The sequence below is a fragment of the Mustela lutreola genome, chromosome 4 (genome assembly GCF_030435805.1).
Source record: "Mustela lutreola isolate mMusLut2 chromosome 4, mMusLut2.pri, whole genome shotgun sequence".
NCBI lineage: Eukaryota > Metazoa > Chordata > Mammalia > Carnivora > Mustelidae > Mustela > Mustela lutreola.
Genome location: NC_081293.1, coordinates 21,679,268 through 21,699,124, shown reverse-complemented (window position 1 = coordinate 21,699,124; position 19,857 = coordinate 21,679,268).

Here is a 19,857-nt window from a genome sequence, read left to right as displayed (position 1 = left end):
TAATTCACATAAAAGCTAGTGATGGGGCTCTTTTAGCTTGTAAGCAATTAGGATATAATTATATTTAAATTGAATTGAATATAACAAAAAAATATAGCTGTAATAGCTTTTGCCCATGATGGTGCCCAATTTCCATGTTGTAGAGATGAGAAAACTAAGGCAACAATGGTCAGATGATGTACCAAGAGGCTCACATAGAGTGTGGGTGGAAATAAAATAGAAATCTTCTTGAAGATCCAGAAAATACAAGGACACTCAAACCAAGTAGAGCCTTAAGAGTAGAATGACAAGCATGCAGTTTGATGTTAGGAGGTAAGAGGCCAGTCCTGAGGGAGGTCCCAACATAGCACTATGCTTCTGAAACTATCACTTCCTTTCTGATATTTTTGGGAAGAAATACAATAAATTTGAGCTGGTAAGAACAGAGAGGAACATAGTATCTGTTGGTGAAGGGAGACAGAGCTGTGTTTGAGAACAAAGTTTCCATAAGAAGTGTATGGGTGTTGTATATTATTAACAGGGTAGGATTCAAGATCATTTCTGGATCCCAAAGCATTTTCAGATCTTTAAAAAAAAGGAGCCCAAGGGGAGAGATTGGCCACTACAGAGATGCCATAGATTGCCACTGAGACTTGATGAATTTTATATCAACTGGTACTGTTAATGGCTTGAGTGGACATCAGTTAATGCTGTAATACAATTAGTATGAAATGATTATAACTAAATCCCAACAATGAACTACATAGGCAAATAGGAAGTGAAGAAAAAGATGTAAAATTCAACAGTGCAATTGCATAATTAATCAAAAACAAAAAGAAATGATGGGCTTTTAAGAAAATCTCTACATTGCCACCATTCACTGCAGGGAGAAGGAGGAACTTCTAGCATGTAGCTAAGAAAAGCAAGTCTTTTTAGGGGTATCCAGGTGACTCAGTTGGTTAAGTATCTGCCTCCTAATTTCAGCTTGGGTCATAATCTTGGGGTTCTGTGACTGAACCCCACATTGTGCTCTGCGCTAGGTGTGGAGCCTTCTTAAGGTTCTCTCTCTCCCTCTCCCCCTTCCCTCTCTAAAAATAACTTAAGTCAATAAAAAGTGAGTGATTCTACCCTCAGCACAGAGAATTATTTACGGGAAACAGCTGACACAATGAAACTCACCCCTGTCCTGATCCCAGCATCATGTAATAGTGCAGGATTCTGAGCTGCCTCTCACCTAGCCATCTGCTTCTGTTATTCACATAATCTTCTCATTCACGTCTTCTAGATTCTGTCTACAAAATCCTCAAACATGTCCTTACACACCTGATCTTCTGCAGCTGGAACTTAGGAAATGAGGAAAATGTAGTAGTTAGGTAAGGGTAAGAAGCAGGAAGCCTGCATGCCCAGCTGATTGCTCGCACCGTATTTCCATTTGTCTCTTCTGCCATCCAACAGGCATAAACTGCAGAAACCTGTATGGCTACCTGCTCTCAGCTGGCCGCCCCCAGCCCTTAACTTCTGGCACTGTCCCTTAAGAAAAACCGGCTTTGCCAGAGCCACATTTACTCAAACTGGGAGCTGTTTTAATGCACATGAAGTTCATTCCTTGGCCTTGCAGAGATCTTTTCCATATAATGAACACTGTTTTTAAAGAGTGAAAAGTGCTTCTCCTTTATGCCTTTGACATGAAAGGAGTCTTAAACGTCAGAGGCTAACATGGAACATGGACCATTATCAGGAATGTGCTAACACAAATGTGCACTAATGTGGGGGTTGCATTCAACCTGCCTCAAGTCGTCCTGAGAGTAAAAATCCAGGGAAAAATATCTAAACTCCTATTTATAGAGATCCCATGATACCAAAATTACCTTCTGAGAACAATCTGAAAAATAAATATTCAGGGGCCAGGAGCATAACAATTTCCCTAACACAAGAACTTGGATGAGAGACGTCTAAGGAGGTGGGGGGTCTAGAAAGAGTGACAATTCTGTTACAGTGACCATGCTTCAGTCTCATGAAGCAGAGCTCAGAGAGCCGTTGCTTTACCAGACTTGGCGAAGAACGGCATCATTCGAATCGCTATTCTGTTAGGCAGGTCAGCCTCCCCTGGAGCACCGAGGGGCCACAGAGCGCCAATCCTTGGTACACGTGGTGACTCACATGTTAACAGTCCTCCAGCAAATGTCTGTTGTTAACACAGACGCACATGGCTAGATTTTTCAGCTTATTCCGACTCATCCAGAAAACAATCTGAAGATTTGAGAAGTCCAAAATGGAGCTGAAAGTTAAGTAAAATGTTATTACATATTTCACACCAAACTTTATTCTCGATAATGAGAAATGACATCTTTTATTTGGACTACATTAAGCCCAAGCACAGACAATGTATTTAAATAAAAGTAAGTTCATTCTTTGACCAGGCTGTTGGCTAGAGAAGTTAGACCTTGACACTCCCTTTCCTTTTGTGCCACAAACATTAATGATTTTATAAAAGGGAACTAGGTTAATCATTTAGCAAAGATGAGCTGAATATTTCCTCCTGTTATTTTGCCAGATAGGTAACATGCTGTATTACTTTACAATCGATCTTAACTATATTTTCTATTGTATACTTCTGGTTGCTTTGTGTACTAACTTATTTTATGCAAGTCACTGAGCAGTCCCCACTAAAATGAGATTGATTCTGAATCTCTCTCAAGCAACCCCTCCCTGTTTTTATATTTTTAAAGTCAGTATTAAAAAAATCTTGCAAAATTCAATTTATGATTAGTCTTTACCTGGAGAGCTGTAGTTTCCTAAAAACGTCTTTCATTTCTGAAACATAAAAGGTAGGAGACAGGAGTTGTTTTTTTTTTTTCTCCACATAATTTTATAAAATGAAAATCTAAAAAGCATTTAAAAAAAAAAAGAGAAGGCATTTCTTTCTTCACATTCATTTCCTCCTTGAGGAATAGAAATACTATTTCTGAAGGATTTCATAGTAATTATTTGTTCAGGCTTAATCTAAAATAAAACAAGCCACTGGAAATATTTTATATTATTTATGAAAATTGGTATTTTAATATATGATTCAAATGCAAGGTATTTTCCTTCGGTTTGTTTTCCCAGAATGAAACATCATTTCAGATATCTTCTTAAATAAAATCTCAAGATGATACTTAGCCAATGCTAGATGAATTTTTTAGAGGTAGGAGGGACAAAGGAATTGAGAGAGAGAGAATCCTAAGCAGGCTCCATGCCCAGTATGGAGCCTGAGGCAGGGCTAGATCATGGGATCTGAGATCTGAGGTCATGACCTCAGCTGAAATCAAGAGTCAGACACTTAACTGAGCCACCCAGGTGCCCTAAATGAAATTTTGTAGCATAGTAAATGTTTATATGCTACAAAAACAGTAACATAATACTTTGCCACTTTTATCTAACCATCTACCAAATATTTAGTTAGCACCTACTATATGCTGGGTACTCTTCTAGGTGCTGTTTATATTTACTGTTGCATTTACTTTTACGACGGTCCTTTTCAAACCTAATATAATTTACCCCACTCCCAAACCAGCTTTAAAATATCTTTAAATAATACTTAAAAAATAAAAATAAGATTATCTTGTCCTGGGTATTTGAGTTTTAAAGATCTTAAGTTGAACATGATATATTTCCTGTTAACTCTATTCATTCTAAAAATCAAACGGGAATTAAATACAGTTTATACTATAAAGTGTGTATCTAAAATTATTTCTTATATTTATGAAGTAAAGCTTGAGTATAACAAGTATTTTAAAGCAAATAGGCATAGGACTGCATACTGGTCTTGTCTATATGGGATTTCTTCAGCTAGATTACTCCATTTCTCTGGTATAGAGCATGTATCATACCTTTGCTCTCATGCTTTGAATTTGCAGCCTACAGTCACATTTCATAACTGTTCTTTGTGACAGGCCCCCCAAATTTTCAGAATTTGGTGGATGAGGCCACTAGTTTTGGCCCTCATGAATTTCTCTTATTAGAATGCACTTTCTTCATGTTTCCCTGCAATTAATACCAGCACTGTAGGGGTTCCTGGGTCGCTCAGTCTTAAGCATCTGCCTTCTGCTCGGGTCATGATCTCAGGGTCCTGGAATCAAGCCCCGTACTGGGCTCCCTGCTCAGCGAGAAGCCTGCTTCTCCTTCTCCCACTCCCCCTGGTTGTGTTCTTTCTCTCTTACTGTGTCTCTCTCTGTCAAATAAATAAATAAAAATCTTTAAAAAACAAAAACAAGAATAAAACACCAGCACTGTAAAAATCTCCATGCTGTGAAATTGCATGAGTATGTGTTTGTGTGTGTGTGTGTGTGTACCTGCACACTGTTGCATAGTGGGTTAAGAGCTTAGTTGTAGAATAACCAAATAAACTTTTCTCTGAATCCTGGTTCAATACCTTCCAGAGCATGATCTGTAAACTCCTTGGTCCTCAATTACCATGGCTTTCAAATGGGCTTGTTATATAACTTCACAGGACTGTTTGGAGTATTACAAAGTTCACTCATTGGACCCAAGGGCCCTCAGTAAATAGCAGCATTTTTTAATTCTTGAATAGGAAACTACCTGTAATCTCAGTTGGTGAGGACAGGAGGGATGGTTCTCATAAATACAGTAAAGGCCTGGGGGCGCCTGGGTGGCTCACTGGGTTAAGCCTCTGCCTTCAGCTCAAGTCATGATCCCAGAGTCCTGGGATCGAGCCCTGCATCGGGCTCTCTGCTCCGCGGGGAGCCTGCTTCCTCCTCTCTCTCTGCCTGCCTCTCTGCCTATTTGTGATCTCTGTCTGTCAAATAAATAATTAAAATCTTAAAAAAAATAAATATAGTAAAGACCTCTTAAATATTTCTTAAAGTGAATGCCTTTACTCTATAGTCTATGTAAAAAAATTCTCAGCACTCCCAATATCAGAAATAATTCTAGTGATTACCCAATTACTGATGAATGCATAAAATATGTTCCCATCCAACACTGACACTTCACCTTTCATAATTCTCCCTTGGAGAAGATACTCCAACTATTTGAATAATTGCCAAACGATTTCAGCATTTAGACCTCATTTTCCATAGTTCATTAATGACAGTATAAGGATTGTGTCAGTTTAAAAAGTTAATATTTATAACAGATAGTTCAGTAAAATTGTAAAAACCATTTGGATATCTCATTTTAAAAAAAGTTGTACCAGGAGATTTACTTTTATTTCATGCTTTTATGAACTTGTTCTTCTCAACATTTTAAGAAAAAATAGTGTCAAGTTCTGACTTGGTTTAAGATTGAAGCAAATTACTCTGTCATAGTTAATTAAAAGAGAAGACATTCTGAAACACATTGTTTGTTTTTAAACCTCAATCTGACATGCTGAGGAAAGCAATTAAGCAGCAAGGTCTGCCACCAGGAACAGCAGCCCAGCCCAAGGGACGCAGAGCATTTGTGGAGCATTTGTGGAGAACCATTTAATAACTATAGTCCCCTCATTTCCATCGAACCAGGCTATGTTCTCAGAAATAAAATGCAGTTTTTAATTTTACTTCAGTAATAACACTGTCTTTCTTTTCTTAAGGCATCAAACAAATACTGTACAGCAGTGTATTCACCAGGGTCACCCATGGCTCAAGGATGGGTCATAGGAAGCCTCTGGGAAGTCAGCAGAGGTGAGGCAAATCCCACTTGCAAAAAAAAAATTTTTAATTAAAAATGAAAAATGCTCCCTAGTGAACAAAACATTAACAAGTGATAACCGATTTCCTGTTTTCAAATTCCCCCAATCCTCAAATAGGAGAGCTGTGCATGGATTGATTCTGAGGAAGATCCTGAGGAAAGCAGGTACCATCTTTCAGCTGATTTTCACACTACTAGCAAGGGATGATTTGGTGGCAAACGGGTAACTAAACCAAGACAAAGGCCATAATCTGGAAGTGTAGTTATTATGGATTTAATGACGTTTCCAGTTCCCTAGACCTGAGTCTGAGTGCTGCTGACAAGAGCCAGGAGGCAATGAGTAATGCTTCTCTATTTAGCCGCATTTCAATTACCCTCAGCCTCCCTCCAGAGGACCAACTATAGGCTTTATGGTTGGGCCTAACTCAAATGTCAGGGTTGCGGGAGCCTTGGGTGTCACTAACCTCAGTTCTAAACTATTATTTTGTAATTGGATATGTTTATATCTCTGAGTCCCAGGGTCTGGAGAGTCCTGTTCAAACTCTCGTAGTGTTCAAGTTTTCCTTGATATTTTTTTCTATCTTCATCAAACTTATATGCTTTTATAAAACCACAGAATAAATAAATCTGACATATATTTTAAAATTTAGTCATTCCATGTACTTTTCACAGTCCAATTTTATTGCATCAAAAATGTCTCCCAGCCATTAGACATTAAGAATAATGTATCATCTCCCTTCTCAGACAGTTGTGAATTAAAACATGGTATGAAAGATGGTAGGGTGAAAAAAATCCCCCAAAGTCTATGCTGGGCTTGAATCAGAAAGATTTTAGCTAATTCCAAATAGCTTAGAATAAGTGTGTTTCTTTTGTCATTAGCAAGATACAGAAGGCCCCAGGGTTGATTCATAAAGCATCATGGTGGCAGCAGTAACCCAAGTGCTTCCATCTTGCTTGTTAGCTATCTTCAGTTGGCTGCCACAGCTCTCGCCTACGCTCTCTGGATCATGACAAATCACACGCTGGCTGCCCAAGCAGCCGGCCTGCTCCTGCACATCTGCTCCATGGTAGGAAGGAAACCCTGTCCTCCTGCAACTCTTCTGTAAGTTCTTTGTCTACCTCTCCCATCTTCCCTTTGCCCACACCTGCTTTCTCTTAGTGGATACTCTCTTCCTTCTTCTAGGATTCACTGACCTACTCTAGGTCCAAAATAACCTCAAGGTAGGCTAGGAAATTCATATATTATCTGAGTTCTTAGCCTTTCTAAGCAATGAAGGGAGCACAGAGAGAGTCAAAAGATAGGACACTTTAGTTCCAATAGTGCCATATGTGGAGTCCTAGCCATTGAAACGTCAATGGTCTACACAGAGGATCCAGTATATATGCTAAAGTAAAAAGAGTGGAAAGAACACTCTGAATGGGAGAGACAGCAAGGGGTCTTTAGGACAGGCTTTTCCTATAGCCCAATGTTATCAATGGTCATCAAGACCTAGCTAGAGGCCAAATGCCAAAGTACTCCATTCGCTTAGGAAATTGTCTGGGAAACTGCACTGAAAGATAATCAGAAATACAGTTCAGAAGTTCCACTGCTGCTTGGCAGAGAAGGGTTTTAAAAACACATGTGTTCATGGGGTGCCTGGGTGGCTCAGTTGGTTGAGTGTTCGACTCTTGTTTTCAGCTCAAGTCATGATCTCCGGGGTCTGGGATCAAGCCCCACTTCAGGCTCTGTACTCAGCAGAGTCTGCATGAGTTTCTCTCTCTCCCTCTGACTCTCCTCCCACTCACCCCCTCTTTGTCTCTCTCTCTCAAATGAATAAATAAAATTTAAAAAAGGATAAAGAAAACCTGTGTGTTTGCTTATGAATGTCCTCTATGATGGGACATCCCAAAAAAGCTTTGGTATTTAAATGCCCAGCGTTTGGACAGGGAAACTAGAAACAGATATGATTTTAATGAAATATCATCATTAGCTTATTTCTTTCAACGATGGAAGTTCTGTTTCTAAAATTTCATAATTTCAACCTGATTACTGCAGAGTTCCGTAAATTCCTTTGTTTACATTATGATTTGAGAGGCATCTCGGATTTTGAAAGCTGTTTTTTTCCCTGCAGATTATTTATGGGTGTTTTTATATGAGAATTCACAGAGTCATAGAATATCAGATAGGAAATAAAAGCAGTATTCAAATCCAATACTTCTGGTCCCTGGAAACCCAGGTGGGAACAGAGTGGAGAGCTGAGGCCTTCAGTCTTGGTTCTGAAGGTATTTTTACACTGTGAGAAAACAAACACAAGATTGGAAGATTCAGACCTTATCCTCAGGGTGTAAATGTTCTACTGGAGACATCTACCTGGTAGATTCTAAAATCATGAAACAATTTAGTGATGAACCTCACAAGAATTTTAGAGCAGTAGTCCAGAGAAAGGGTTATGGACATAAGGAGAAAGATTTCTACATCTGAGAGTTCTCCCTAAGGAGGAGAATACAAGTAACACAAAATAATAGAGTCCTGCCTGAAAATTATGAGCATTAAGAGGGTTCATTGCTCAGTCAATTTTGGATTTGTTCTTTTTTTTTCCCACAGTCCAAGTGCATAACAAGTTACTGCACAAATCTGTACCTACCTTTCAGCCAAAGAAATAGAATGTTACTTATTGAGTTTAAGCCATCTATAAACTCTCTCAATATTTCATGTGATTATTTCCAAAACATATTCCTGGCCATCCAAAATACTGGAAACTATGGCATCAATGTCATCAAAGACAGGATTTCCAAATTGCTCGGAGGATACAAATGGCTAGTCACTCATGAAAATATATTGTATTACATCAAAACAGCCCCACATGATAAAACATTATAGCATTTATCTGAATTTGGGTATAAATTTAAAGTTCAGGTTAATGGTTTCCACCCTTAATACTAGGTAATGTGTTACCCACTTTGCACAAACTTTTTGTCTCCTTTTCTAAGGTAAGGAAATTATACCTCTGAGGAACTGGAATGGTTGAATAAGAAGCACACATGAAAACTAGGGTAGTTTGGATATAAACTCAGTCCTTCTGGCTCTAAATCTAGGTCTGTTTCTCTAGTATTACCAACTTTCTCATAGACATTTCAAAGCTTATGTTCTGTGGACATTCTGGACTATTTTCTAATATTGATTTGTTGTACATCTGTGTTTGAGGGCAAGCTAAATAACCTGTATAAACTCCAATTTGCTTAATGAAAAATAGAAATAATATCATAATATATATTTTGTTATTGGGTTATTCCAAATAGTAAATAAAATTATTGTGAAGTGCCCAGCCCAGTATCTCACACCAGCAAATACTCAATAAATGGCAGTTATTATTGTCTTTATTCTTAAAGAAGATGACTTGAAAATTCAAAAACAAGCAATGTACAGATTCCTGGGTGGCTCAGTGGGTTAAGCCTCTGCCTTTGGCTCAGGTCATGAAACCAGGGTCCTGGGATCAAGTCCCACATCAGGGTCTTTGCTCCAAGCTCCCGCTGCTTTGTGCTATCTCTCTCACTCTCTCTCTGATAAATAAATAAATGGAACCTTAAAAAAAATGCAGAAACAAAGAGTGTATTTGAATTGTCTTTGTAAGAGGTAGAGTCTGCTCATGGGGTGAATGGTGTGGATGTCATATATAAAGGAGTGAACCTTTGTGAGTGCTGGGGAGTTAGGTTGACATAATTGAAATTATTTTTGGCCTCTGATCTTGTTTATTATATATTACATAATTCTCTATATGTATAATATAAAATTAAATATGCACATATTAATACATGCACATGTATATGCATGCATGTATTGTTCTTAAAGAGTAAATCTTGGTTCTTGCTTTTTCTTGCTTCAGCTCAGGACTAATCCAGGCCAGTTCAGGGGCATGGTGGATGACATGCTTGTCCCCTCAATGCAAAATGTTTCTAGTGGCAAACCTGCAAACTATTTGAAAATGAAATCTTTTTTTTTTTTTTTAAGATTTTATTTATTTATTTGACAGAGAGAAGGAGGGGCACAAGCCTCCTTCGGCAGGCAGAAGGAGAATCAGTCTCCCCACTGAGCAGGGAGCCAGACGTGGGACTCGATACCAGGACTCTGGGATCATGACCTAAGGCAGGCGTTTAACCAACTGAGCTGCCTAGGTGCCCCTGAAAATGGAATCTTAAAGTTAATTCTAATTTGTGTTTTGGATGCAAAACCTTTCATTTCCAGGCAGGCTGAGAGACTGTGGAGCCCTCAAACAGTGAGTTGCTTGCAAAGAGCTCTAGGAGGAACAATCCCGTGCTATGGATAGTAAGAGTCGTGGTCTTTCCTGAGGGAAACTCTAAAAACAGCCCACACATGTAAAGCATTTGTTCATTCTCCAGCCCAGATAACCAGTGAGAGGAAGCTGGAGTCAACTCAGTGACATTTTAATACAGAACTTTACAAACTGGATATTGCTGACATCAACTTCCACAAACCCCTTGGGCCTTTCTTTCAACCAAACACAAATACTGAAGTGCACAAGAGCATATGAAGAGAAGTTGTTTGGAATATTTCTTTTTTAAAAGATTCTATCTATCTATCTATCTATCTATCATTAATAAGTAATAACTGAGCTACCCAGGCACCCCTGGAATATTATTTCATGTGGGAAGCAAAGGAAGATTTATAAGGAGACATCTGACCTTCTCTAAGACACTTTTTGATATGATCTGTTTCACATTTTGCTCTTCCAAGAGATGTCTTTGAAAATTTCTCGAGAATGGATGACAATGATGAAATTTGTTGAGATCACAGACCATTGCCAGGCTTTCTGCTACCTCAAGAGAAAGTGTGGTTAAGAGAAGGTCAAGCTTGTTCCCTATCACGGGAAGAATACTTTAACCAGAAGCATCAAGACTCAAAGTTCTATCTTTTTCATAAAACCTCTGACTATCTCCCCTCTCTTAACTTTGATCACACTTACTTGCTCTTGGAGCATTTTCTAGTCATATTTGTCTTCTGCTTCTTAAATATACCAAAATTATGTCTCTATTGGATCTAAGCTTTATCTTCTTTCTAGGTTACCCTCCTCCTTCCCCTCTGTTTCATTTATTTCCATTATTCAAAATAATGCTCACATCTGAAGACAGAATATCTTGAAAGTCTAATATAAACTAAGTCCCCCTGTTTTTGATAGTGGTCTAGACTATTCCTTCATAAGAATTTGATACTGCATTTTGTGTTTGATGATTTAATATTTAGTCCCTCATTTCACTGGGAGTTAAGGAAGGCAAGAGTCTTATATCTTTTACTCATGAATGTAGTTGCAGGACCGAGCACAGTGGCCAGGTCAGAGGTATAATTAATGTTGTTTGAATCAATAAATGAATAGGTACCATTAGTTTTTACTTCCTAATTTTCCATTTTGTAGAATCAGTTTGTTATGATTGTCTTGTTACTACCCCCCCCCCAGCCCATATTTTGTAAGCTCCATGATAGCAAGGCTGAATTTTTAAGCCTTTTGGAGACAAGTACTATGCCTTTTTCACAAAGGACACCAATGGTATTTGTTGCTTGACATTTGAAGTGTTCTGACTATAAACTTTCAGTATCTCCTTGAGTAAGTTTACAAACATTATGGAGAGTTCTGTTTTTACTTAGGATGTTAAAAGCTGATGGAAACGCAACATGGGATGGCCACATTGAAAGAGATTGAATGGATGCTCGTGTGTGGGACTCCAGGATCCTGTGGTACAATATGAATTTATGCCAACTTCTAAAGCTGTCCGCCTGTCTGATCTACATGCCTAGTGGCAAAAGAAGCAATGATACATGTATGAAACAATGAGAGTTTATTCTTCAGGAAACTATAATTCATGATTATTATGAAATTGAAATAGAGTTTGAGAAACACTTGGGTAAGATGTTGAGATCACATGAGGTCGAGGGTCAGATCTGGAGAGGCAGAGACCAAAAACAGCCAAGGTTTGCCAGGAGGCCCTAACCGCCAAGTTGGTGGCAAAGAAGACCCCTCCCCCAACTCCTGCACTTGACCTTTCATTTAAAGGCAGTTTCTATCTCTGGATTATGTGGATTTAATGAGGTACAGGTCAGTAATTCTGCTCTGTCTCCCTCAGGAGTGTTCCTCTGTTCTGAATAGTGATGAATCTGTTCAGCAATTTAACCAGGCATTTGCATGCCAATTGTTGGTCCAAAAAGCTCTGATGAAACTGTTGAAGAGAGATTTCCCCCCCTCATAAATATATTAAAACTAAAATAGGAGAAATGCTATGTCTATTCATATGAAGCTGAGATTTTTTGCTCAGTGATTTTAATGAATGCGTGGACTCACTTTAAGTTCCCCTTCCATGAATTGATTGCCAGATAAGAGCACTGACAAATCTCTGCAATATCCAGTTCCCCTGTTACACACACAAAAAAGGATTTCATTTCCATTCCCATTTGATTGGTGTAACATTCCAGTGCTCCATTAAGAAAATATAGAATCTGTATGCTTACAAACACCTCCCAACATTCTCGGACTTTTCTTCCTGGAAAACATTCTTTTTTGAAAAGACATTGTGCTTGGCTATCACCCACCCAGAGCTCCAAATAAAATGAGTAAATATGAACTTTAAAATAGTAGGAATGTCCATGGGGGCGCCTGGGTGGCTCAGTGGGTTAAGCCTCTGCCTTCAGCTCAGGTCATGATATCAGGGTCCTGGGATTGAGCCCCACATTGGGCTCTCTGCTCAGCAGGGAGCCTTTCTTCTCTCTCTCTCTCTGCCTGCCTCTCTGCCTACTTGTGATCCCTGTCAAAAAAAAAAAAAAAAAAAAAAAAAAATATATATATATATATATATATATATATATATATATATATATATATCAGTAGGAATGTCCAGAAGGGTAAAATTAAGTACTATTTGAAATCAATTTTGACCTGATCGTATACCAGAGTTTTCTGTATTTCTCTTATTGCTTCATTTCAAAGAAACTAGCATAAAACAGGATTTGTTTCTCAAATACCCAGGGACATTGGGAAAAGATATATAGAACAAATATGGTGTCATATAAAGGCAAGAATGGAGGATCAAGTCCTTTTCTCTGGGATGTAATTGATTTATTCTCTGGAGACAGTTGCCTGGAAAGTCTCTACTAGTGCTAGAGCCTTGTTGATATTAACGAATTAGTACAATTAGAGAGCCACAGAACACTTGCCCAGAGCCACAAAACACATGTGCTCCCGGAAAGGCTCATCTGTCCACTGCTTTTTTTTTTTAAAGATTTTATTTATTTATTTGACAGAGAGAGATTACATGTAGGCAGAGAGACAGGCAGAGAGAGAGAGGAGGAAGCAGGCTCCCTGCTGAGCAGAGAGCCCGATGTGGGACTCGATCCGAGGACTCTGGGATCATGACCTGAGCCGAAGGCAGCAGCTTAACCCACTGAGCCACCCAGGCGCCCCTCTTCTGTCCACTGCTTATCCTAGCATCAAACCAGTTCAGTCTTAGGCATGTTTATAGATATGTTACTTATTTTAAAATAATTCTTCCAGAAGATTAGCAAGTAGGTCACCTGCATTTTAAAAATACCTGTAACCTTAACAATCCTCTAAATTGGGACATTAAGTGCCTCTTCCATGAAGAGCAAAATGACAATCTCCTGTGATTTCAAAATTGGTAAAACAAATGAAAATCTAGCTTCAGTTCCTTTTATAATACAGGAAGAGCTACTTCTTTTTATTATGCAATTGTAACTCTGTCATATGTCCTATTTCAATTTTGCTTTGGTTCTCTGGAAGATCATTAGTGAGTTTTATGTCTCATGATCTTACAGTTCTTAAATGTAGACTTTTTTTTATCTCAGTTCTATTATTATTACTCATTATTGCTTAAGTCTTCCTTTTCCTTTGGAGATTATATTAGGTTTGCTTGAACTTTGTTTTTATTGTTTTAGTTTTTTTAGTTAGTAAGTTTTATCCTGTTTTGGTATTTGTATATTGTTTTAAACACACTTTAAGTGTTTTTTGAAAGCTCTTAATGAAAGAGGAGTAACTGATACTTATATATACACTGGGAATTTATAGAAAGCAAAATAAATTCACATAAAACTCAAAGTTCCAGTAAAGAGAGCATCACGCATAATACACTCCTTGTGTCTCACAATACTTTCAACACAAGAGGTACCACATTATTTGAATCAGACCACTTGGATATGAAGGGAAGGGAGAGAAAGCCCCAATTATACTAATTTGATGACTTTATAGAACCAACACATTGTCTTCAGAGGCATTATGCAAACTTATAATGCACAGTGTAAACTACACCATTGGCTATTTTCTAAATCCTGCGGTGGAGGTGGGAAAGGCATGAAGCACTGGGATTTAGAGTCAGATGTCTTGGTTTGGGGACATCAGTTCTTTTACAGCTGTCTTCGAGACTGTTAATAAGGTACCTGACCTTTGTCAACTGCATTGTCCTTAGCTGTGAAATGGAGAGAGTCATAAAATCTGCATTCACTCTTGTGTTCAATCAACTGTGACTTAGTACTTATTAGTGCAGGTGAATTTCATTTCTTATCAGAAATGTTTTGATGTTTTTATAAAGATTTGGTTATTTCATTTTAGAGAGAGAGAATGCAAGTTGGGGGTGGGGGGTGGCTGGGTGGAGGGATAGAATCTCAAGCAGACACCCCCTTAACTCAGAGCCTGGGACATGGCTCCGTCTCTGGATTCCAAGACCATGACCCCAGTTGAAGCCAAGCAAGAGTTGAGTGCTCAACCAGCTGAATCACCCAGGCACCCCAGCTCACTTGATCTCTATGCTAGCCCTCTGATTTTGGTAAAAACAGTGGAAGGAACCTAGTGTTCAGGAAGAAAGCCGGGTTGAGTAACTGGACCAAGATCACATAGTTAACAAGAGGCACAGGGGCTCTAAAATGATATTCAAAACCATGCTTTGGAAATGTAGAGTGTATGTGTGTTCCTTCAGCCAGCACCTCATCTGGGAAGTTTTTGTTTACCTCTTTCCTGGGGGCACACCTGCCCTTCCTTTGTGTTTCCCTAGCTGCACCCTGCTTCTAGCCTTACTGCAGGACAATCATCTATGTCTGTTTCCTCTCACTAGACCTTAATATGTTTGAAGGAAGGGATTGTATATAACCTTTGCACTATCAGCACCACTATTATAATAACTCAATCAACATTTGCTTAATGAGTAAATGAGTATGTGAATGAATTAATGTAATTTGCTTCATGTTTAGATTACTCCAAAGCAGACACCCATCTGTGTGAGACTGTCATAGGTGTAGCAGACTTGGCTGTTTTTCTTCCCAGTACCCCTTTGACTTTCATTCTCTCTTACATAACTTTTATTTTACTTTGGTCAGTGATGTGGCAAACTCAAATATTCAATTTCCCAGGTTTTTTGAAGGTAAGAGAAGCCAAATGACAGTACTTTCCTAGGAAATGTAAGCAAATATCTACTGAGAATTTCTGGAAACAGTTTAGTTTTCTAAGGCAAGCATTACCATTACTTGTTGCCTCTTTCTTGTTTTCAATCTGAAATACTGACAAGAGCCAAAAGGAGAAGACTATTGGCAAGGTGAGAAAGAAATCCCTGAACTAAGTTATAGGAAAATAGAAGGAGCCTGGTTCTTTGAGCAGCTGCACAAGCCCAGGATTACCTTCCTCTGGGTTTTCATTACATGACGAATATCAATAATCTCCATTTGGCTAAGCCATTATAATAAGTTTTCTGTTACATACAGTCTAATAAAATCCATAACTGACAGCATCTAAAAGATTGCTTGAACTAATTGCACTGGAGAGAACAAATAAATGCATGTGTGACTATGGCAGTGAACAGGAAATTTTCTATTTTGTTTCCAAAACTTAATTAGTATAGGACTCAGGATCCATTTCTAGGAAGAACTGATAAATTTTGCAGCGCACTTTGCTAGGATTAAGTGATCATTTCTGTGAAGTTCTTGAATGCAGCATGCCCATGGACTGTTATGCCGGATATGGCTAATATCCTCTGGTAAGATTTTGTCTTTTAAATATGCACAAATTCATGTCCAGCCCCAGCTCCTACTTGAAGAAGAGATATGTATGGAAGAAAGCAACATTGGACTAAAAAGTAAAAGTCATCTGTTACAGACTAAGTTTTTGTCACTTGATGGCCAAGTTATGTAATTTTTAAATGAGTTTAAAATCACTGAGGAAAGCAGCCACCACCTGTCACCCATTTTCCACTGCAACTGAGACCTTAGCCTGAAATTAAAACTCCTCTGTTTCCTCATTTACCCTTCCAACTGCTGCCTACTGAGACTCATGGAATTGGCATCTTAAAGGAACCCACACATCCCTTCACACTCTTGAAAACCACAGCCAACCACCCCTGCTTTCTCGCAATTGTTCCCAGGACTGCTTGTCTTGAGCTGTCACCATTATTCACACAACACCCCCACTGAGCAGGGATCAAGAGAGTGAATTGTCTGAGCTTGCTCATGAGTAAGTTGAGTTATAAACTCAGGAAAATTGAGTTTTGTAAAGAGAGAGAGCCCAGGGTTTAACAGATTGTATTTCTGAGAAGATTTGGAGACGACTGAATTCTCTTTGCTCATCATTTGGTGAATGATCAAAACATCCTCTGGGAAGATGTCCCCATAGAGGCAGTAATTGCTATGGTCATCCTTCCTCCCCATCACCATCTGGAGATCCCATGCTTTCAACCACACAACATATGTAAGGCCATGCTCTCAATGGTAAATATCATGACAATTATAACTGTAAATCAGATTGTTGCTGGGGCCTCTGACCCTAAAGATCTAGGCAAAATTGCCTTAAATATAGGACACACACAATTCCATGGCCTGTGGGGGTCCAGAGACCCCCAAAAGATTTCTGTGAATTTCATGGGGGCTTCAGTTTCCTTGACCTCTCTTGCTTCTTGGGGCTGCTATCTTTGTTTGCTTCCTAGATACTGATCAAGATTTTAAATTCAATCCTCCAATGCGTTTGCCATCAATGGCACAACTGCACAGTTCACTCGCTTTTTTTTAACATAGGGGTCATGAAGAAATCATCAATTATGTGACAAACCATATAGTAATCAATTCAATGGCTTTCATTAGACATTTTCCCCCTGTAGTCCTTTTTAGCACCCTACAACCCAGAACCCAGACCCTCCTCTGACAACTTCTCCTTTGTCTTGGGTAGTCAACTTTTCACTTTGCCCTGGACTCACCATCAGAGGATATACTTGGATAAGAACACAATAGTCATGCATCATCAGATCTTCAACAATGAAGAGACTCTGAAATCCTGGCTCTGTGTGTGTGTGTGTGTGTGTGTGTGTGTGTGTGTGTGTAATAGGTATATCAGTAAGGATCTTTCCATTCATAATAGTCTGTGAGTTTTAGAAATTATGATCAATAAGGTACCAGATATTCTAATACACTGGCATCCAAACCACTTTTGCTAGATTAACTTTTTCCTTTGGATTGACATCAAATCTATATTCAGACCAAAGTCTTAACATTAGTCCAACCACTGGAATTCTTCTGAAACTTGAGTGTTTTTACAGTACCCTACCTCAGCATAATATGGAAGTGCAGAGAATTTGAAGTTATGTCTTATTGGGTTGGCATGCATTGTTGAGACATAAGTCATTTTTCTATATCCTAAACTGGTACACATATAGTCTGCTTTAAGAAAATATCCAGCCCAAATCCCTAAGTTTACACCCTGAGAAAGATTGTATTTCTGAGATTTGGAGAGAAAGCTGAGAAAGCTGATACATAGCAGATATAATACCTTTCTCCTCATTATCAAGAATATTTATGATTTATTACACAATAAAGATTATAACTATATATAACATGAACATGTTAATGTAGCCAAATATAACATAAAACAACAATTTTAGCACCTACTCCATGCTAGGCATTTTTTTAAGCTTTCATAGGAAATATCTCAGATAATGTCACAATCCAATGAAATCAGTACTTTTATCATCCCTACCTGTTTTACTTTCAAGGATTCAAAGCATGAGTTTTAATCCTTATGCTGTGTCCCACTCTTTTTTTTAAATTTAAATTCCATTCTAGTTAATGTAGAATATTGTATTAGTTTCAAGTGTACAATATACTGATTCAGTAATTCTATGTATTACTCAGTGCTCATTGCAAAAAGTGTAATAGTAATCCCCTTCACCTAATTCATCCATTCTGCCCCCACCACCTCCCCTCTGGTAACTGTCAGTTCCTTCTCTGTAGTTAAGAGTCTGTTCTTGAGTTTGCCTTTTTTTTTTTTTCCTTTGTTCATTTGTTTTGTTTCTTAAATGCAGCATACAAGTGAGATAATATGGTATTTGTCTTTCTCTGACTGACTTATTTCACTTAGAATTATACTCTCCAGATCCAATCATGTTGTTGGCAATGGCAAGATTTTACTGTTTTATGGGTGAGTAATATTCCATTTACATATTACATCTTTTTTATCTGTTCTTTAGTCTATGGACACTTGACTTTAGGCTGATTCCAAATTTGGTTTTTGTACAGATGCTGTAATAAACTTTTGTGATAAATGTGTCTTTTTGAATTAGCATGTTTATATTATTTGGGTAAATGCCCAGTAGTGGAATTGATGGATCATAGGTTAGTTCTATTTTTAACTTTTTGAGGATCCTCCATACTTTCCCCACAGTGGCTACACCAGTTTGCTTTCCCACTAACAGTACATGAGCATTCCTTTTTCCCGACATCCTTGTCAACACTTGCTTCTTTGTCAACCTATTTTTCAGATTAGGAAACTGAGGCTCAGAGATATTAGATCAATACAGCCATAAATGAAAATGTGCAGAACTGAGATTTGAATACAGATTTGTATGAATCTCTACAGTACAGCTAACATTTCTAAAATTTGGTTTGCATGGATTTTTAATGAATATAGCTATTGAATAAAAGTGGCTCATATGGTTAGATGAAATTTTAATAGTTAAGGGAATTAATGAATTGAGTCAATATAGGGGTTGTAGGTTCAAACAAAGCCAAAAAGTATGTTTCCAACATATCCATTTCAATAATCTTTGCAACCATTGAATACTCAGACCAGATGAGTTCCTTATCCAAAGTGAATAAATAGTAGGTGTTCAACACTTATAAGCTTCTTGATTGTTATAACCAATCATTAGCAACTGCCCCACCCACAACTCCAGCATCAACTGCACTACTCAAGTGGGGAAGCTATTGTAATGTTAACAGTCCATCTGTTCACTTGAGAAGAAAGAATCTATCTGCTCCCAGTCTGATGTGTGTTGCTGTTACAACTTTAAATACAGAACCAGAGGTAGGCTCTGGTATTTCCCTCACTCTTTCTGGCATTTCCAGATGAAGAGAGATCCTAAAACAGACTATAATAAAGTTCATTATCCATCTGCATTTCAGATGCAATACACATTACTTAGGAACTCCATGCAAATCTCCAAGTGTGGCTTCATTATTAGGTAGTGTTATTATCTGAGAAGAAGAGTGTCCCAGTGACTAATAAGTTATATCCAAAAGGTAGAGGTTACACTCTACTGTGACCGTGTCTTATTTTCTAAAGCCTTCACTCCACACTGGCCCTACTCCTCTGCTGCATTTGGTTGGGTAAATATTCTTCCCTTTTTGTGTTCCCTTTGGAACATAAGCATTGTGTGTGAATGTGTTTTTTGGAATAAAAATTATTCAGTGTTCCATTAATGAGATAATGTATTTATGTGTTATGACAATAAACACAGCTGCAAAATGGACCATAAAGAAAGAGATGACTTGCAGATTTCTCTGCCCAATGTGTCAACTGTAATTGAGAAATAAATTAAATGATCCATCTGTTTCCCATCATCTACTTCTTTATTTTTGTCAGTATCCATGGTTTTTAAAACCAGTCAGAATTATTTATACTAATTACTCACGAAAAAAAAGAAAATCCATATAGAAATTAAATGATTTTGTAATGCAATTTTGCCAACCCTTAACATACTGTGCTTCTTTCCAACTCTCAAATCTAATGACTATGATGAACTCTCTCTCCTTATTAATAGTTTTCACTTTATCATGCCAATACTATTGAATTTTCTCTTTATTACTGTCTTATAGGCACTGCTAAAATAATGTATCATATAATAGACTTAACAGTAATCTAATCTATTACCCCAGTAATGCTTGCCAAGGAAAAAGAAAAT